The sequence below is a fragment of the Nomascus leucogenys genome, chromosome 8 (assembly GCF_006542625.1).
Source record: "Nomascus leucogenys isolate Asia chromosome 8, Asia_NLE_v1, whole genome shotgun sequence".
In the NCBI taxonomy this organism is placed as follows: domain Eukaryota; kingdom Metazoa; phylum Chordata; class Mammalia; order Primates; family Hylobatidae; genus Nomascus; species Nomascus leucogenys.
The window spans coordinates 89042485-89055853 of record NC_044388.1 but is presented as its reverse complement, the minus strand read 5'-3'; the positions used below and the strand labels follow the sequence as shown (position 1 = coordinate 89055853).

Here is a 13369-nt window from a genome sequence, read left to right as displayed (position 1 = left end):
TATGTAATTATACAGAATTTGTATATATATGCATAGAAATTACATATTTAAATATATAATAGGGAGTATCTTGGAGTGAACTTTTATCTGACTTTAATTTTGTTCTTTTTCCTTATCTCTGTTCTCTGTTATCTACAATCTACATGCGTTTGTTTAGGAAAAAAGTTAGATATGCATATTCCCTCTTCATTATATTCGTTTCTTGGACGTTTTTGTCAAGAACAGATGTGGACGAGGGAACAGATTACTCTACAAGGATGTTCATCAGTACACTATTTTTGGTAGCACTGAAGTGATCATAACCTAAGTTCCTAATAGAAAGTAAAAAAGCTAGAAAAAAATTTACCCCAAAAGTATGACCTCATTCTTTGATGGAATCTCTCTGGGGCTTGCTTGCTCTCTCTCTCTCTCTCTGCCCTCTGTCTCTGCCCCTACCCCCCACCCCACCCCCCCCGCCCCCTCAACACACACTCATAACAAAGAAGCTAGCTATAAATCACAGATTTACTTTTAGAATGCTAAAAAATATTAATCACTGCTTTAATAAATATTTCCGCAATGAATCCATCTGGGTAGTTTGGTTTTGTATCTGTTGAATAAAGGGTTATTTATAAATCATCTATTAATATAGTGAATAGGTATTACTTTTGTTTCAGGGGTGTTGTTAACGCAAACTTTGCACCTCTTTGGATTTACAGTTGTTTATAGCAAACGAAAAAATCTTGTTTTTTTGTTCTTTTCATGTAAACAACGATGGAAAAGATGCACGTTCGCAACCCGCGAAGCATTAGAAAGACACTGGTGGAAGACGTAGCTCGCGGGCGCCCTTTGCAGAAGATGCTGGGAAATGTAGTTCCTGTTGGCCGCGTGCGCAGGCGTACTTCCTGGCTTGGGAACCACATCGCCCGACCGTGCTCTTTATTTTTCCGTGGAGCAGGTGAGCTTTTTCTTTCCCGACCTTTGCACTCGTATGGGAGGTGAGGAGCGAGGTCCGCTTCAAACACAACCATTCGGGCGGGTCAGGAGAGGCCTGAGAATGCATTGGCCGGGCCGGGGGCGGAGGAAAGGCGATTAGCTCAGGCTGGGTATTTGGTTCACGTTGCAGTGGAGGGGTGGTTGGTGGTGACCTGGGCCAGCATCCCACTTCGGGGTGAGGAGGAGGCAAAGCCCTGTCTGCTCATCCCAGCCTTAACAGTCAGGGGCTTGGGTTCTCTTCTGGGTTGGAGGGTCATGAGAACAGAGCTCAGAGCTTTTGGGCCTTGCTTTGACTGTGATGGGGGGCAGTTTATCTGGGGAGGGGCAACCACCCCAGACCTTGGTGGTAGACCTGGGAATTGCAAGAAAACCGTGATATAGGTATTTAGTGCCAACTAGAATTTAGGTTTCCCGACATCCAGTTCTTGCTCTTTCCTCAGAAACTCACCTCCTCTCTAGAGATAGTTTGTTTCATTTTACTGGTAAATTTCTGAAGTCTCTAAGAACTGTGGAATTGATTCCCTACACTCTGCGGGCGATGAAGAGCAATTGTTTGTTCTTTGAGGTGGAATTTGTGAATGCACTTCAAAAAATTGTATATGCTTTACAAGTATTATTGTTAACAAAGGGGCTGGTGTACTCAGTGCCACCCATCATGGGAGGATAAAGTTAGCCCAGTTTCTGGTTTGTGAGATTGGACCAGTGACCAGAGACAGGAATGTAAGTGGCCTTTCACTTTGTACTCTGCAGGGAAAGTTTCATGCTCGTTCGTGTGAAGAGACCACCAAACAGGCTTTGTGTGAGCAACATGGCTGTTTATTTCACCTGGGTGCAGGTGGGCTGAGTCCGAAAAGAGAGTCAGCGAAGGGAGATGGGGTGGGGCCGTTTTATAGGATTTGGGTAGGTAAAGGAAAATTACAGTCATAAGGGGGGTTGTTCTCTGGCAGGCAGAGTGGGGGTCACAAGGTGCTCAGTAGGGGACCTTTTGAGCCAGGATGAGCCAGGAGAAGGAATTTCACAAGACAATGTCATCAGTTAAGGCAGGAACAGGCCATTTTCATTTCTTTTGTGGTGGAATGTCATCAGTTAAGGCTATTTTTACTTCTTTTGTGGATCTTCAGTTACTTCAGGCCATCTGAATATATACGTGCAAGTCACAGGGGATGCAATGGCTTGGCTTGGGCTCAGAGGCATGACATTCCTGCCTTCTTATATTAATAAGAAAAATAAAACAAAATAGTGTTGAAGTGTTGGGGCGGCAAAAATTTTTGGGGGGTGGTATGGAGAGAGAATGGGCGGCGATGTTTCTCAGGGCTGCTTCGAGCGGGATTAGGGGCGGCGTGTGAACCTAGAGTGGGAGAGATTAAGCTGAAGGAAGATTTTGTGGTAAGGGGTGATATTGTGGGGTTGTTAGAAGAAATATTTGTCGTGTAGAATTATTGGTGATGGCCTGAATATGGTTTTGTATGAATTGAAAAACTAAATGGAATAAGAGAAGGAGAAAAACAGGTATAAAAGGTCTAAGAATTGGGAGGACCCAGGACATCTGATTAGAGAGTGCCTAAGGAGATTCAGCATAGTCCTGCCAGCAAAGATTATTTACTTCAAGAGTTTAGAGTGGCGGTTTGGGGATAGCACCAGGAGATATCAGCTGTGATGGCTTGGAGAAACTGTAAACTGGCAGTGTAAACAAGAGCAGGGCATGTATGAGTAGTTGAGAACAGTGAATAGGAGTATGACTAGACAGAAGATGGTAGGGATGACAAGTTTTTTGGGGCACAGTCTGAGTTGGTCTGGTGTCTGGAATGAGACTGGAGCCTAATAAAAAGGAGCGTCTATACAGGAGCTCAAATGGGCTGTACCTTGTAGCATTCTGAGGACAGGTCTGACTTCTGAGAAGGGAAGGTGGTAAAAGTATTGTCCAGTCCTTTTAAAGTTGGTGGCTGAGCTTGGTGAGGTGTGTTTTTAAAAGACCTTTAGTCCATTCTACTTTTCCTGAAGATGGAGGACCGTAAGGGATATAAAGGTTTCACTGAATACTAAGAGCCTGAAAAACTCGTTGGCTGATTTGACCAATAAAGGCTGGTCTGTTATCAGACTGTATAGAGGTGGGAAGGCTAAACTGAGGAATTATGTCTGACAGAAGGGAAGAAATGACTGCGGTGGCCTTCTCAGACCCTGTAGGAAAGGCCTCTACTTATCTAGTGACAGTGTCTACTTAGACTAAGAGGCATTTTAGTTATCTGACTTGGGGCATGTTGAGTAAAGCTAATTTGCCAGTCCTGGGTGGTGGCAAATCTTCAAGCTTGATGTGTAGGGAAGGGAGGGGGCCTGAATAATCCCTGAGGAGTAGTAGAATAGCAGATGGAACACTGAGAAGTTATTTCCTTGAGGATAGATTTCCACGATGGAAAGGAAATGAGAGGTTCTAAGAGGCGGGCTAGTGGCTTGTACTATAGCATAGCCTGCCTTTGCTGGTGTGTGGCAATTAGGCCTGGTGGAACTGCCATCAATAAATCAAGCATGATCAGGGTGAGGAACAGGAAAGAAGGAAATATGGGGAAATGGGGTGAATGTCAGGTGGATCAGAGAGATACAATCATGAGGGTCAGGTGTGGTATCAGGAATAACGTGGGAGGCTGGATTGAAGTCCGGGCCAGGAACAATGGTAATTGTGGGACTTAACAAAGAGTGAGTACAGCTGAAGGAGCTGGGGAGCAGAAAGTATATGCATCAGGTATGAGGAAGAAAATAGATTTTGGAAGTTATGAGAAATATAGAGAGTAAGTTGAGCATAGTTTGTGATTTTGAGGGCCTCTAAAAGTATTAAAGCAGTGGCGGCTGCTGCACGCAGACGTGAGGGCTAGGCTAAAACAGTAAGGTCAAGTTGTTTGGACAGAAAGGCTACTGGGTGTGGTCCTGGCTCTTGTGTAATTATTCTGACCGCACTAACCATGCCTAGGAAGGAAAGGAGTTGTTGTTTTGTAAGGGATTGAGGTTTGGGAGATTAATCAGACACGAGCAGCAGGGAGAGCACGGTGTTTTTATAAGAATTATGCCGAGATAGGTAACAGATGAGGAAGAAATTTGGGCTTGACTGAAGTAATGGGGGCTGTCTGTGAAGACTTGCAGCAGTACAGCCCAGGTAATTTGCTGAGCCTGATGGGTGTTAGGGTCAGTCCAAGTGAAAGTGAAGAGAGGCTGGGATGAAGGGTGCAAAGGAATAGTAAGGAAAGCATGTTTGAGATCTAGAACAGAATAATGGATTGTGGAGGGAGGTATTGAGGATAGGATAGTATATGGGTTTGGCACCATGGGGTGGATAGGCAAAACAATTTGGTTGATAAGGTGCAGATCTTGAACTAACCTGTAAGCCTTGTCTGGTTTTAGGACAGGTGAAATGGGGAAATTGTAAGGGGAGTTTCTAGGTTTTAGAAGCCTATGCTGCAGCAGGAGAGTGATAACAGGCTTTAATCCTTTCAAAGCATGCTGTGGGATGGGATATTGGCCTTGAACGGGGTAAGGGTGATTAGGTTTTAATGAGATGGTAAGGGGGGCATGATCGGTCTCCAAGGAGGGAGTAGAGGTATTTTATACTTGTGGGTTAAGGTGGGGGAATACAAAAGAAGGATGCAAAGGAGGCTTTGGATTGGGAAGAAGGGCAGCAATGAGATTTAGCTGTACTCCAGGAATAGTCAGGGAAGCAGATAATTAAAGTGTCTCGGCCTAATAAAGGAACTGGGCAGGTGGGGATAACTAAAAAGGAGTACTTAAAAGAGTATTGTCTAAGTTGGCACCAGAGTTGGGGAGTTTTAAGAGGTTTAGAAGCCTGGCCGTCAATACCCACAACAGTTATGGAGGCAAGGGAAACAGGCCTTTGAAAAGAAGGTAATGTGGAGTGGGTAGCCTCCGTATTGATTAAGAAGGGGACAGACTTACCCTCCACTGTGAGTTACCTGAAGCTCAGCATCCGTGATGGTCTAGGGGGCTTCCGAGGCAATCGGGCAGTGTCAGTCTTCAGCCACTAAGCCGAGAAGATCTGGGAAGGAGTCAGTCAGAGAGTCTTGGGCCAGAGTTCCAGGGGCTCTGGGAGTGGCTGCCAGGTGAGTTGAACAGTCCGATTTCCAGTGGGGTCCCGCACAGATGGGACACGGCTTAGGAGGAATCCTGGGATGCAGGCATTCCTTGGCCCAGTGGCTAGATTTCCGGAGCAAGCTCCTGGGGGAGGAGGTTCTGGAGGAATGCCTGGCTGCTGCGGTTCAGGCGTTTGGAAATTCTAGTGTGCTGGAGATGTGGCTGGGGTTTCTCTCACAGTGGAGGCAACGAATTGCAACTTTTTTCTATTATTGTACACCTTGAAGGTGAGGTTAATTAAGTCCTGTTGTGGGGTTTGAGGGCCAGATTCTAATTTTTGGAGTTTTATTTAATGTCGGGAGCAGATTAGGTAATAAAATGTATATTGAGAATAAGACGGCCTTTTGACCTTTTAGGGTCTAGGGCTGTAAAGCGTCTCAGCGTTGCTGCCAAATGAGCCATGAACTGGGCTGGATTTTTATATTTGATGAAAAAGAGCCTAAACACTATCTGATTTGGGATAAAGAAAAAGGAGCATTAACCTTGACTATGCCTTTAGCTCCAGCCACCTTTTTAAGAATAAATTGCTGAGCAGGTGGGGGAGGGCTAGTCACGGAACGAAACTGTAAGCTGGACCACGTGTGAGGAGGGGAGGTGATAAAAGGATTATAGGGTGGAGGAGCGGAGGCTGAGGAAGAATTGGGACCTAGCTCAGCCTGGCGAGGAGGGGAGAGGTCAGATGGGTCTGTAGAAAAGGAAGATTAGAAAGACTCAGCAACGCTTGGGGTTGGGACTGAGGGGACAGGTGGGAGGGAAAGAAGGAAGATTTGGGATGATTTGCACTGGGCACAGAGACTAGGAAGGGACTGATGTGTAAAAGAATGCCTGGACGTCAGGCATCTCAGACCATTTGCCCATTTTATGACAAGAATTATTTAGATCTTATAGGATGGAAAAATTGAAAGTGCCGTTTTCCGGCTATTTGGAACTACTGTCAAATTTGTATTGGGGTCAAGCCACATTGCAGAAGAAAATAAGACTCTTAGATTTTAGGTCAGGTGAGAGTTGAAGAGGTTTTAAGTTCTTAAGAACACAGGCTAAGGGAGAAGAAGGAGGAATGGAAGGTGGAAGCTTGCCCATAGTGAAGGAGGCAAGCCCAGAGAAAAGAGTAGAGACACTGAGAAGGGGTCGGGGGTTGTAGCTTGCCCATAGTGAAGGAGGCAAGCCTAGAGAAAAGAGTAGAGACACGGAGAAGGGGTGGGGGGTTATTGCCCTCCAGAAAAGCAGAGAAGGGGTTGGGGCACGGAAATAAGAGATTGGGGCAGAGAGATATAAGAGATTGGGGTGTGGAAATCAGGGATTGGGGTGCAGAGATAAGAGGTTGGGGTGCAGAAATAAGCGATTGGGGGTTCTTGCCCCCTAGAAAAGCAGGACTTGCCACTAAGGGTGAAGGAGAAGGGGTTGAGGGGTACTTGCCTGGTGGGGTCATTTTATAGGATTTGGGTAGGTAAAGGAAAATTACAGTCAAAGGGGGGTTGTTCTCTGGCGGGCAGAGTAGGGGTCACAAAGTGCTCAGTAGGGGAGCTTTTGAGCCAGGATGAGCCAGGAGAAGGAATTTCACAAGACAGTGTCATTTAGTTAAGGCAGGAACAGGCCATTTTCATTTCTTTTGTGGTGGAATGTCATCAGTTAAGGCTATTTTTACTTCTTTTGTGGATCTTCAGTTACTTCAGGCCATCTGGATGTATACAGGGGATGCAATGGCTTGGCTTAGGCTCAGAGGCCTGACAGAACCTGTTCCCAGATTCATTCTGACTTTTACAGAGGGTGTGGGTTATATCCAGGTGGTCAGATAGCCTTCCCATAAAGGCAACCCTGAGTTCTCAGGGCCCCTTTCCTTTTTCAGCTCTGCTTTCTCAGGTCTCTACTGACTTATATAAGATGGTATCAAGAAGAAGGACCTGACCACTGGCCCCTGACTACCTGTCTTTGGTAAGCAAAACTTTTCAAGGCATTTGTACCTTAAGCTGGGTTTAATTTCTAAAGTTTCACCTTGCAGTGTGGAAAAATCATATGCAATTAAATGTTCCTTGATAATCTCTTTTAAGAATTGCTCATTATTTGCTTCCAATTTTTTTTTTTTTTTTTTTTTTTTGAGACAGGGTCTCGCCCAGTTGCCCAGGCTGGAGTGCAGTGCACGATCTTGGCTCACTGCAACCTCTGCCTCCTGGGTTCAAGCGATTCTCCTGCCTCAGCCTCCTGAGTAGCTGGGATTACAGGCGTGCACCACCACACCTGGCTAATTTTTGTATTTTTAGTTGAGACGGGGTTTCACCATGTTGGGCAACCTGGTCTCAAACTCCTGACCTCGTGATCTGCCTGCCTCAGCCTCCCAAAGTGCTGGGATTACAGGTGTGAGCCACCGTGCGCAGCCTAATTTTTCTTTATAACTGACAAATAAAAATTGTATATATTTATCATGTGTAACATGTTTTGAAATATGTATACATAGTAGAATGGCTAAATCAAGCTAATGAACATGCATCACCTCATGTACTTTTCATTTTTTTTGTGGTGAGAGCACTTAAACTGCTCTCATAGCAATTTTCAAGAATACAATACATTGTTATGAATGATAGTTCATAATGTGTATGTACATGTAATGTGTATACAACCATGCAATAATATACATGTATAAATGTACCCCAACTATGTTCTTTAAACATTAAAATAACTCAGCATAGCAAGATGCTCACTTACAAGAGGGCTGTGAGAACTGAGACTGAGGAAACAGGAGATTCTCCCATCTCACTCTTACCTTTAGATGACATACTTTCTTGAGCCTGTTGGGCAGATTTGTACAAATGAGATGTACATGTGTATCTGTAATGCAGCTCTGCTGTATTTTTTATTTCCTGAAATATCACCTCTGTCCAGAGGGAGGGAAGATTTTCTTTCTTTCACTCACTGAATAAATATTCATTGAGTGCCTAGTTTTTGCCAGCTAATGTTCTAAGCATTGGGATATAACAGTGAATAACACAAAGTCCCTGCCTATGTGGAGCTGACAGTCTTGGATGGGCACACAGACAATAATGTAAACACAGATGTTCCTCAGCTTAGCATGGGGTTACATTCCAGTAAATGTATAAGTTGAAAATATTAATTCAAAAATGCACTAATTCACGTAACCTACTGAACATCATTTGTAGTGATAAATAGAGGAAACTATACCAGAGTAACGGGGCTAGGGAAGGCATAGGACAGCTGTTATTTAATATAGGGGAGTGAGAGAAGGCTTCACTGATAGATGCCATTGAACAGAGACTTATAGAAACTGAGAATATGGGCCGGGCACGATGGCTCACGCCTGTAATCCCAGCACTTTGGGAGACTGAGGTGGGCAGATCACGAGGTCAAGAGATTGAGACCGTTCTTGCCAACATGGTGAAACCCTGTCTCTACTAAAAATACAAAAATTAGCTGGGCGTGGTGGCACATGCCTGTAGTCCCAGCTACTCGGGAGGCTGAGGCAGGAGAATCTCTTGAACCTGGGAGGTGGAGGTTGCGTTGAGCTGAGATCACACCACTGCATTCCAGCCTGGGCTACAGAGCAAGACTCCATCTCCAAAAAAAAAAAAAAAAAAAAAAAGAATATGAGCCCTGCAGATATTTGGGGAGAGGAGGGGGATTAAGTTCCTCCGCAGAAGCAACAGCAAATGCAAAGCCCAAGGTGCAGATGTGCTTAAACTTCGTGGGAGCATCAGGAAGGCCATGTGGCCAGAGAGGGGTGAGTGATAGCAGCACAGTAGGAGTTGAGATGAGAGAGGTAAGGGGTTGCAGGCCACACAGCACACAGGCTAGTATAGGCCACAGCCAGTTTGGCTTTTATGCTGAATGAGAAGAGAAAATGTAGGAGGTGATGGTGTTTGGTGTTATTGTTTATTCAGCTCTATTGAGATTTACATATAATTTACCAATTTTCATAGGAGGATTTTGAATAGAGAAGTGACTTAACTTGACTTAGTTTAAAGGAACCATTTTGGATGCTCTGTTGAGAATAGAGTATAGGGTACCAAGGTCAGACATGGATACTGGCTAGGAAGCTAAGGCAATCATCCAGGTGAAAGATGGATTTTTCTGTTTCCTTCATTGTCTGACTTTTTAAGCCAATCAACACTTCATCCACCCCAAACTTCCAATTCCTCTCCCCATCTCCACTCTCATGCTTCCTATTTCACTAAGAGAACTAGAAAAGAACTTCCAAATGCTCTCACCACCACATCCCCTGACCTTCCAGGAAGTATTCCCATTGTACTCCATAGTAACAGGAGGGAACCTGTCTTCCCTCCTGTTACTATGGAGAAATGGCCTGGACTCTAATTTATGGCCAACTCCTCTACCAGTACACTAGATCCCACTTTCTCTCACTTACCCGGGACAGTGCCTGGGACAATCATTGGGCAAAATTCCTGATAGTTTTGTCATTTATATATATTTTGCTTATTTAGCTATGTAGACATAATTTTTCAGAAAAAAAGAAAAATTCAAATAAAATGCTTGATTTTTAAATCATAAATGATCTAATATCCATCAACACTTAATTTGCTGTGAGAGAAATCCACAAATACATAATGCTTCTATCATTCTTGAGTTGAAAGGAACTTCTGTTAAAAGAGTTCAAGTGTAATTCCATTGGATCAAAACTATTCATAAATCCATAGATTTTCTTCCTTTTCATAAATATTTCTTCCTGTTACTCTATGCACCATTCCTTCCCAAACCCTTGTCTCATTTTCAGTTTCATTACTTAGTTTTTTTTTTTTTTTTTTTTTTTTTTAGACGGAGTCTCGCTCTGTCACCCAGGCTGGAGCGCAGTGGCGCAATCTCGGCTCACTGCAAGCTCCGCCTCCCAGGTTCACGCCATTCTCCTGCCTCAGCCTCTCCGAGTAGCTGGGACTACAGGCACCCGCCACCACACCCGGCTAATTTTTTTTGTATTTTTAGTAGAGACGGGGTTTCACTGTGTTAGCCAGGATGGTCTCGATCTCCTGACCTCGTGATCCGCCCACCTCGGCCTCCCAAAGTGCTGGGATTACAAGCGTGAGCCACCGCGCCCAGCCTTTAGAATGTTAAGAAAGGACATCTTAGCCAATTCTCAAAGCCCTGGTATCTGTATTTTCTATTTGAGTTTAGACCATTCACATGTGTCTTGATTTCACTTCAGTTTTGTACATTTTCTTGTGTCATTAGTAAATTAAAGAAAATATGCTTTATAGGCAGTAATTTGCATGTGTAACCATGAGGCTTTCCACTTAAAATGTTTACACTTAACTACCTGATTAAAAACTAATACATTCTTATGATAATCATAAAATTTTAATTTATGAAGAATTTATGTCTTTAGAAAGACTCAGGGTGATTTGAATGGCTCATTGCCCTTTCTTGTTTTTTGAGACGGAGTCTCGCTCTATTGCCCAGGCTGGAGTGCAGTGGTGCGATCTCAGCTCACTGCAAGCTCCACCTCCCAGCTTCACGCCATTGTCCTGCCTCAGTCTCCCGAGTAGCTGGGACTACAGGCGCCCACCACTGCGCCCGGCTAATTTTTTGTATTTTTAGTAGAGACGGGGTTTCACGTGTTAGCCAGGATGGTCTCGATCTCCTGACCTTGTGATCCACCTGTCTCAGCCTCCCAAAGTGCTGGGATTACAGGTGTGAGCCACCACGCCCGGCCCGCGGCTCATTGACCTTTCAAGAAAATCTTTGTACAAAATTCTGACCCAGTGATGCCAAAAAATTTTTCCCTCTATGAATTTGACTAATAATTTGAAATTTTTCTCCTTTTCATTCTTTTTCTTTTCAGAAATAGTGTTTGGACCATTTTTAAATGGAGAGAAATGATGCTGAACTTGAGAATAGGGGAGAGGCTATAGTCCTAGCTCTGCCAGTGGCTAATTGGGTGATCTTAGGCAAGTCAGTTCATTACTGTTGGCTTGAGATGTGTCCTAGGCAAGCTAAAGAAATTTGCCTTAATATTTCCTGAACCTCTTTCTAACTCAAATGCACTGACATTATGACATCATTTGTGAGGCTTAGAGTGCAAGAAGCTCTAGCATTTGGCACCCGTTTTTATTTTTTGTCTTTACTGTTCTAACAACATCAGAGTCAGCCTTGAAAGAGCAAGGAACTCACAGTTGGATGGCCTGAGGGATATGGCAAAGATTAGGATACTCACAGCTAATTTTGCCTGGCTGATTACAGGGATCATTATGAGTTGAGAACATAGTAACCACAGGGTTTTTTAATAACAGCTGTCAGGTCACCAGTATACTAAGAAGTAGGTAAGACAGGGTCTACAGTCATATTTTGGGGAGTTAGTCATGAGTTCTATCTGGCTACTGTGACCCAGAAACCTCACAGATTCAGCAATACTAGCAGAAGTGTAGTTTAGAATTCTGACAGGCAGGCTGCTGAAACTAAACTGATGAAAGAATAAATAGCTTGCAGAACATTAATCGTCAAGTGTTCATTAAAACATCTACCCCATCAGGGGTACCCTACTAAGTACATGGAGATTTTTTTCTTTTGAGATGGAGTCTTGCTCTGTCGCCCAGGCTGGAGTGCAGTGGCACGATCTCGGCTCACTACAACCTCCACCTCCCAGTTTCAAGTGATTCTCCTGCCTCAGCCTCCTGAGTAGCTAGGACTACAGACATGCACCACCACGCCTGGCTAATTTTTGTATTTTTAGTAGAGACAGGGTTTCACCATATTGTACAGGCTAGTCTTGAACTCCTAACCTCATGATCTGCCTGCCTCAGCCTCCCAAAATGCTGGGATTACAGGCGTGAGCCACCATGCCCAGCCAAGTTTTTTTTTTTTTTTTTAAGTGACCACAGTCTTTGCTCAGAAAGATAAAATCTAGCCATAAGAAGCATTAACCTTACTTTGCAGTTAGAAGGTATTCAATAAATTTTGATTTGAAAAATATAGTTAATAATGGCTTAGCTGTAGGTAGGTCTGTGTAGAAGAAGAGAGACAGATTAGATGATATTTTGGGACCCCAAATCCTATCAAATTCTGAAGTTTATATGGCAATAAGGTAATTTGGACAGATTCATGGACTGTTGAGACAGGAAAAACGCTAATGACTTGAATCCTACTTCTTTAAGATAGCAGGTTTAACTAGAAGCATGTTACAGATATATCACAAGGTGAACTCCAAAACTGAGGCTTAGCCCGGGAGGCCAAATGGGGTCTTGGCTTTGTGCAGGAAAGAATTCCAGGGCAAGCTGACAGAGTAAAATGAAAGCAGGTTTATTAAAAAGTAAAATAAAAGGGTGGCTACTCCATAGGCAGAGCAGGGCCATCCCATATGTATAGTAGCATGGGGAGCAGGGGTTGTTAGCTGGCTATTTTATGACTATTTCATGATTATATGCTAAACAAGGGGTCGATTACTCATGAGTTTTCTGGGAAGAGGGGGTGCTTCCGGAACTGGGGGTTTCCCTGTCCAAACCATACAGGGTAACTTTGGGTATTGCCACGGCAATTGTAAACTGTCATGGCTCTGGTGGGCATGTTTTTTAGCATGCTAATATGTTATAATTAGTGTATAATGAGCAGGGAAGGTCAGTTTTGTTGCCATCTTGGTTCTAGCTGGTTTAGGCTGGTTTCTTTTTTTTTTTTTTTAATTTTTCATGCTTGAACTTTTAGAGAAATAGGCTGGTTTCCTTACTGTATGCCTCTTATTGGCAGGATCTTGTTACCTGTTGTTTACTTTCTCCTGTCTTACCAGTGGTGTCATATGACTCATTGTCTTATAAACTAGTCCTGCTGAATTCCTATCTCAGATACAAAGACTACAGAATTGGGAATCAAGAGAAGTCTATTCATGCGCTCATTCAAGTAATATTTGTAGGGACCAGCCCCACAGGGTCGACGGGTCTCTCCCCGTGTGCGGTGACGAGAGAGTGTAGAAATAAAGACACAAGACAAAGAGATAAAAGAAAAGGCAGCTGGGCCCGGGGGACCACTACCACCAATGCGCGGAGACCGGTAGTGGCCCCGAATGTCTGGCTTCGCTGTTATTTGTTGTATACAAAGCAAAAGGGGCAGGGTAAAGAATGTGAGTCTTCTCCAATGATAGGTAAGGTCACGTGGGTCACGTGTCCACTGGACAGGGGGCCCTTCCCTGCCTGGCATCCGAGGCAGAGAGAGAGAGAAGACAAAGCGAAAGACAGCTTACGCCATTATTTCTACATATCAGAGACCTTTAGTACTTTCACTAATTTACTACTGCTATCTAGAAAGCAGAGCC

At 44.0% G+C, this 13369-nt stretch overlaps 1 protein-coding gene across 3 annotated transcripts in view; it reads left to right on the top strand.

The window, feature by feature from the left end:
• The first annotated feature begins 839 nt into the window (after nt 1-839).
• ZNF883 (zinc finger protein 883) overlaps nt 840-13369 on the top strand; it is a 47410-nt gene continuing 34880 nt past the window's right edge. For 2 of the 3 annotated variants that reach the window (XM_030817636.1, XM_030817634.1), the window contains exon 1: nt 840-937. The gene's annotated coding sequence lies outside the window, so the exon portion shown is untranslated. Of the gene's footprint in view, nt 938-6955; nt 7042-13369 lie in introns of all 3 variants that reach the window. The other variant, XM_030817633.1, reaches the window with a different exon arrangement.